Raw genomic sequence first — 6604 nt, 5'->3', positions numbered from 1 at the left:
TGGCGGCGGCGGCGGCCGTGGCCGTAGCAGCGGCAGCAGCGGGAGACGAAGTCGGGGGCGGGAAACGGACGCCAGAGGGGCGGAGGCGTCCTCCCAGGCAGCCGGCCGGCGCGTACTTATTGGGCTCGGAGCCACAGGAAGTCCCGCCCCTGTATCATCACGGGCCGGCAACGCTGTCGCTCAAGACCACGTGCGGGGACGGAGAAGCGTGCAGACCAATGAGAAGAGGAGTTGGAACGGAGCTAGCTAACGGGATTGGATAACGGGCAGACCAAAAGGGCGTGACCTAGAGACCTAATGGAAGGGGGCGGATACTACAGGAGGTGAAAGGGGAAAGGTGTGTGGAGGGAAACGAAGGCGCTAAAGGGGTGACGGGGCGTGGCTCCCCGGAGGGGCGGAACCAAGGCCTCCCTATGCTTGAAATAGGAGGTTGACCATTGGATATCACCGGAACAAAGGCCCAATCATCGGAGGAGGCAGGTTACCAACTGAAGGCGGGACTAAATGCAGGGAAGTAGGCTATTGGCTATTACAGGAGGTGGGACTTAGTAGCCAGTCTTCCATTGGCTAACATAAAGAGGCTCAACTTAAATAGGGAGGAGCCAATGCCAGGTTGAGCAGGCTTATTCTAGGAGTTATAAAATGTGATTAAGCACCCACTATGGCCTGGGACCACAGGAAAATGCGGACCATACATGTTAACTTACATTACACATAGGTGTCTATATGCATAACATCTAAGTTAGTGTACTGTAATAGTTTAGGTCCTAACATCCAATATACACATATGTATGAGGTACATATTATATATACTGGTTATATTGTTAATATACATATTATGAGTCAGGTGCTGCTGGCTCAGGACTATAATCCGATTCAGCAGGCTGAGATCTGAGAACCATGGTTTGAAGCCAGCCCTGGCAGAAGGAAAGTCCATGAGACTCTTACCTCCAATGAACCACCAGAAAACTGGAAGTTGTGCTGTGTCTCAAAGTGGTAGAGCGCTAGCCTTGAGCAATAAAAATAAAAGCTCAGGGACAGAGGCCAGGCCCGAGAGACAGCTTACTCTCCTGTGGGACCTCTGAGGACTTTCAAACATGAGAATTGCACCATTAGAAATGGACAATCTGGGGCTGGGAAGGTGGCTCAGTGGTAGAGCGCTTGCCTTGCATGCGTGAGGCCCTGGGTTCGATTCCTCAGCACAACATAAGCAAAAAGAAAAAAGCCGGAAGTGGCGCTGTGGCTCAAGTCGTAGAGCGCTAGTCCTTGAGCTAAGAGCTGAGGGACAGTGCCCAGGCCCAGAGTTCAGGCCCCATGACTGGACCCAAAAAAAAAAAAAATAGAAATGGACAATCTGGTCAGGTGCCAGTGGCTCACACCTGTATTCCTAGCTATTCAGGGAGCTAAAATCTGAGAATCATTGTTTGAAGCCAGCCCAAGCAAGAAAGTCTGTAAGCCTCATCTCAACCACTAAAATAGCCAGAAGTAGAGTTGTGGCTCAAGTTGTTAAAACGCTAGCTATGAGCACAAAAAGCTAAAGGACAGAGCTGATGCCCTGAATTCAAGCCCCAGGAATGGTACAAAACAAAACAAAGAATTGGACAATATGGCGAACAAAAGCATTAGGAAGGTGAGGGAGACAGGAGACAAAATGCAAACTGGATGACTGAGTGGAGAATGGTACTCATGACATGAGCATGGAAGTTTAGCTTCTAGTTTGACTTTGCTGAGGCTGGTGTGCAGCTCGGTGGTAGAGCATTGTCTAGCATGCATCAGGCCCTGGGTTTCATCCCAGCACCAGTACCCACAAAAACGTTAAACACAGGGCTGGGAAAGTGGCTCAGTGGTAGAGCGCTTGCCCTGCATATTGAGGCCTTGGGTTCCATTCCTCATCACCACATAAGCAGAAAAAAAAAAAAGCCAGAAGTGGCACTGTGGCTCAAGTGGTAGAGCAATAGCCTTGAGCTGAAGAGCTGAGGGACAGCGCCCAGGCCCAGAGTTCAGGCCCACGACCTGACCACCCTCCAAAAAAAAAGTTAAACACAGTCTTACCATATAACCCAGAAATTCCATTCTAGGTGCTATGCAATTCTTTATGTCCACCCTTGAAGTCTTATGTTGAACATGTAAGTGAAACCCCACTTAATTGTACTTGGGGATAAGGTTCTTTTTTGTATTTTTTGGTGCCAGCCTAGGGGTTTGAAATCAGGGTGCTGCTAGCTCAAAGCTCTTGAGCTCTTGTGCACTTGAGCCATAGCTCTACCTCCACTTTGTTTGTTTCTTGGTGGTTAATTGCAGATAAGAGTCTCATGGACTTTCTTGCTTGGGCTGACTTCAAACCACCATCCACAGATCTCAGCTTCTAGTTAGGATTTATAGGTCCAGCCTTTTGCTTGACTTTTATACTCAAGACTGCCATTTTACTACTTGAGCCAGGCTTTAGCCTAGCTTCTTTCCAGTCAATTAGAGAAATAAAGTCTCTGTGATTTGTCTGTCTGGACTGCCTTTGAACTGTGGTCCTTTCATCTCAACCAGCTAAGTAGCTAGGATTACAAGCATGAGCAACCAGCACCCAAGCTCCAAAAAGATTTAAGGTCAAATGATGGTGATGGTAATCATATGGAGAGCAGAACCCCTTGCAATGTTTCTCTTAGAAGCAGAGACACCAGAGCATGCTCTGCCATATACGGACACAGGGAAAAGGTAGCTGTTCCCAAGATGCTAAGATAGCCCTTATAGGTAGGCTAAACCCCATGGTTCATACACGATACCTTAGCTAGTCAGATGATTATGAAGAGGATCACAGTTCTGTAACAAGTGCTTAGAGGTTGCTTTTGCTGAGGAGCTCTAACTCCTTGGCTTGGATCCATGAATTAATTAAAAGCTAGAAAAATCTTGGCCTCCCAGGCTCTATTATACCTTTGAATCTTGTGCCCTGAGCCACTGTCTCTGACAGTCACTTTACAGCTGTCTTGGAAGCTAGGAGGAAGCAAATGGGAGGCCGGATCAATCGCCAGGTGTTAATGACTGAGAGGTTGTATTGGCAGACCACCTGTGACTGATTGCTTTTCCCACCTCTGATTTCAGAACACACCTGTGACCGGAACTATTCATCATTCAAACCTCTTATTCTGTTCTCTGTTCCATCACAAGCCACAGCAAAGTTGTTTTTGTTTTTTTGTTGTTTTGTGGAAGTACTTCTTCTTTGCAGCTGCCTATGAAGTATAAAATTTTTTTCTTTTTAATTTTTTTTTGGGTCCGGTCGTGGGACCTGAACTCTAGGCCTGGGTGCTGTCCCACAGCTCTTCAGCTCAAGGCTAGTGCTGAGCCAAAGCGCCAATTCTGGCTTTTTTCTTTTTGCTTATGTGGTGCTGAGGAATCAAACCCAGGGCCTCATGCATGCAAGGCAAGCGCTCTACCACTGAGCTACATTCCCAACCCCTAAAATTGTTTTTTCTGCCCTTCATCTTTTATTTAATGTGTCAAGGTGAAGGGCTGGACCTTACTATGAAACACAGAAGTGTAAAATCTCCTGTAACCTATTCAGACCAGCCTGGGGAGAGAAAAAAGTTCATGACATTCTCCCTGCCCCCAGCCCCGATCTCAACCAATAGCTGGGTGTAATCAATTATGTCTGTCATTCCAGCTACAGGAGAGACTGACATCAGGAGGAATGCCGATCCAAGTTAGCCTTGACAAAATATTCAAGAGATCTAAATACAACAGAAAAAGCTAGCTGTGATGTTGTGTACATGCCACCCCAGCCAACTACATAGGTAATATAAATAGGAGGATCAAGCTGGGCGCTGGTGGCTCACACCTGTAATCCAAACTATTCAGGAGGCTAAGAGCTGAGGATTATGGTTTGAAGTCAGACTGAGCTGGAAAATCCACGAGACTCTGATATCTAATTAGCAACTAAAAAGCTAGAAATGGAGCTGTAGTTCAAGTGGTAGAACACTAGAGTTGAGCTTAAAAAACAAAACAAAACTCAGAGACAGAGCCCAGGCCCCAAGTTCAAGCCCTAGGACAGACAAAAAGAAAAAAATAAGCATCATGATCCAGGTTGGTCTTAGAAAAAACAGAAACCCTCTCTCAAAAATAACCAGAGCTAGAGGCTGGGGGTTTAGCTCAAGTACAAGGCCCTGAGTTTGGTCCTCAGCTCTAGGAAAAAAAAGAAAAAAAGAAAAATAACCAGAGCAGCTGGGCACTGGTGGTCCATATCTGTAATCCTAGCTACTCTGGAGGCTGAGATCTGAGGATCGCAGTTCAATGCCAGCCCAGGCAGGAAAGTCTGTGACACTCTACAATTAACCACCAGAAAACTGGAAGTGGCATTGTGGCTCAAGTGGTGGAGTGCTAGCCTTGAGTTGAAGAGCTGAGGGACAGCGCCCAGGCCCAGAGTTCAAGACCCACAACCGAAAAAATAAAAGAAAAATAACCAGAGCAATGCCTAGCATGCATGAAACCGTGGGTTCAATTCCTCAGTACCACATAAACAGAAAAAGCCAGAAGTAGCAACTGTGGCTCAAGTGGTAGAGTGCTAGCCTTGAGCACAAGAAACTCAGGGACAGTGCCCAGCCCCTGAGTTCAAGCCCTAGGACTGGCAAAATAAATAAATAACCAGAGCAAGCTGAAAGTTGGTGGCTCTTTCATATAATCCTACTTAGGAGGATGAGATCTGAAAATCACAGTTGGAAGCCAGCCATGGCAGAAAAGTCCCTAGGAGAGTGAGACTCTTATGTCCAATGAACCACCAGCAAACTGGAAGTGGTCTGTGGCCCAAAGTGGTAGAGGGCTAGCCTTCAGCAAAAGAGCTCAGGGAGTCAGGTGCTTGTGGCTCATGCCTGTAATCCTAGCTACGGAAGAGACTAAGATCTGAGCATCATAGTTCAAAGCCAGCCTGGGCAGGAAAGTTCATGAGACTCTTATCTCAAATTAACCACCAGAAAATCGCAAGTAGTACTGTGGCTCAAGTGGTAGAGTGTTTGCCTTGAGCTAAAGAGTTCAGGGACAGCACTCAGGCCCAGAGTTCAAGACCCAGGATTAACAAAAGCAAAAAAGCTCAGAGACAGGGAGTACCCAGACCCTGTTTCAAGCCCCCGACCAACAAAATCCAGAGCAAAATGGATTTGATCCATGGGTCAGATAGTAGAACGCCTGTTTAGCAAGTTGAAGTCCTGAATTCAAACCCCACTACCAAGCCAGGAGCTGGTGTTTCCTAGCTACTCAAGAGGCTGTAATCTGAGGATGGCTGTTCAAAGCCAGCTTGGGCAGGAAAGGCTATCAGATTTTTTTTTTTTGTTGTTGGTGGTGCTTGAACTCTGGGTCTGGGTGCTGTCCCTCAACTCTTCAGCTCCAGGTTAGCACTCTACCACTTGAGCCATGGCCCCACTTCCAGCTTTTTCAATTTATGTGGTGCTGAGCAATCAAACTCAGGACCTTATATATGCAAGGCAAGCACTCTACCACTGAGCCACTTCCCAGCCCTGCCCAAGAGATGTTTTTTTGGCCAGTCCAGGGCCTGGGCATAGTCCCTGAGCTTCTTGTACTCAAGGCTAGCACTCTACCACTTGAGCCACAGCTGCTACTTCTGGCTTTTTCTGTTTCTGTGGTACTAAGGAATCAAACCCAGGGCTTCATTCATACTAGGCAAGCACTCTACCACTGAGCCACCTTCCCAGCCCAATATTTTTATTTTTATTTTGTCAATACTAGGACTTGAACTCAGGGCCTGGGTGCTCTCCCTTAGTTTTTGCACTCAAAGCTATTTGAGTCCCACCTTTACTTTTGGTCTTCTCTTTTCTGATTAATTGGAGAGAAGAGTCTCAAGAGACTTTTCTGCCCTGGCTGGCTTTGAACCACAATCCTCAGATCTCAGCCTCCTGAATAGCTAGGATTCCAGGCATGAGGTCACTGTTGAAGCCTCCTAGGGTCAGATTCCGCCCCCCCCCATCCCCCCTCCACATCCTCACTGGTCCTTTGCATTTCCTAGAGAAAGCCCAGGATATTCTCCAGGGTTGGAGCAGGTTGCTGCTGTGGTGTGTGTGTGGTGGTGGTGGTGCGGGGGGGGGATCTCCTGCTCCCCAGTATCTGCCAGTCTCTCTCCAAATGTCTGTACATCTCAGTACACTTGCCCCTGTGGCCTGCTTTCTCTGCATCCTGACTGTCCAAATGGTCCCCAGCTCCGTGCAACACCAGAATGTCTCCCACCTCATGGCCTGGGGGGGGCTGCAGGGATTTTTTTACATAAGCGTTGGAGAGCCGGGGAAAGCTCTCGAGCAGGGCAAAGGCCAGGCCCAGGGCTTCCTCCATGCGGGTCCTTTAGACCTGTGGCCAACCCTCCCGTCGCCTGTGCTCCTCGAACGCCAGGCCAGGCCAGGCCTTCAAACTGCAAGCGCCCTTGTCGCCTTGGCAACGGAGTCCGGAAGCACCATCGAGACGCGTCCCCCACGTGCAGAGCGGTCGCTCCTCACCAGCGAGCTGCGGCGTGCTAGAGAGGCGCGTCGGGCCGATTGTCACGTGCCCGGCCGCGCGAAGGCGGGACTTCCGGCGGGGCGCTCTTTTCTTTTCCGGCGGGAGGCCCGGCCGGCTCCTCCCCGGT

Source organism: Dipodomys ordii, unplaced genomic scaffold, assembly GCF_000151885.1.
Source record: "Dipodomys ordii isolate 6190 unplaced genomic scaffold, Dord_2.0 Scaffold64, whole genome shotgun sequence".
Classification (NCBI taxonomy): domain Eukaryota; kingdom Metazoa; phylum Chordata; class Mammalia; order Rodentia; family Heteromyidae; genus Dipodomys; species Dipodomys ordii.
The sequence above is the reverse complement of the archived record's forward strand: the minus strand, read 5'-3'. Positions refer to the sequence as shown.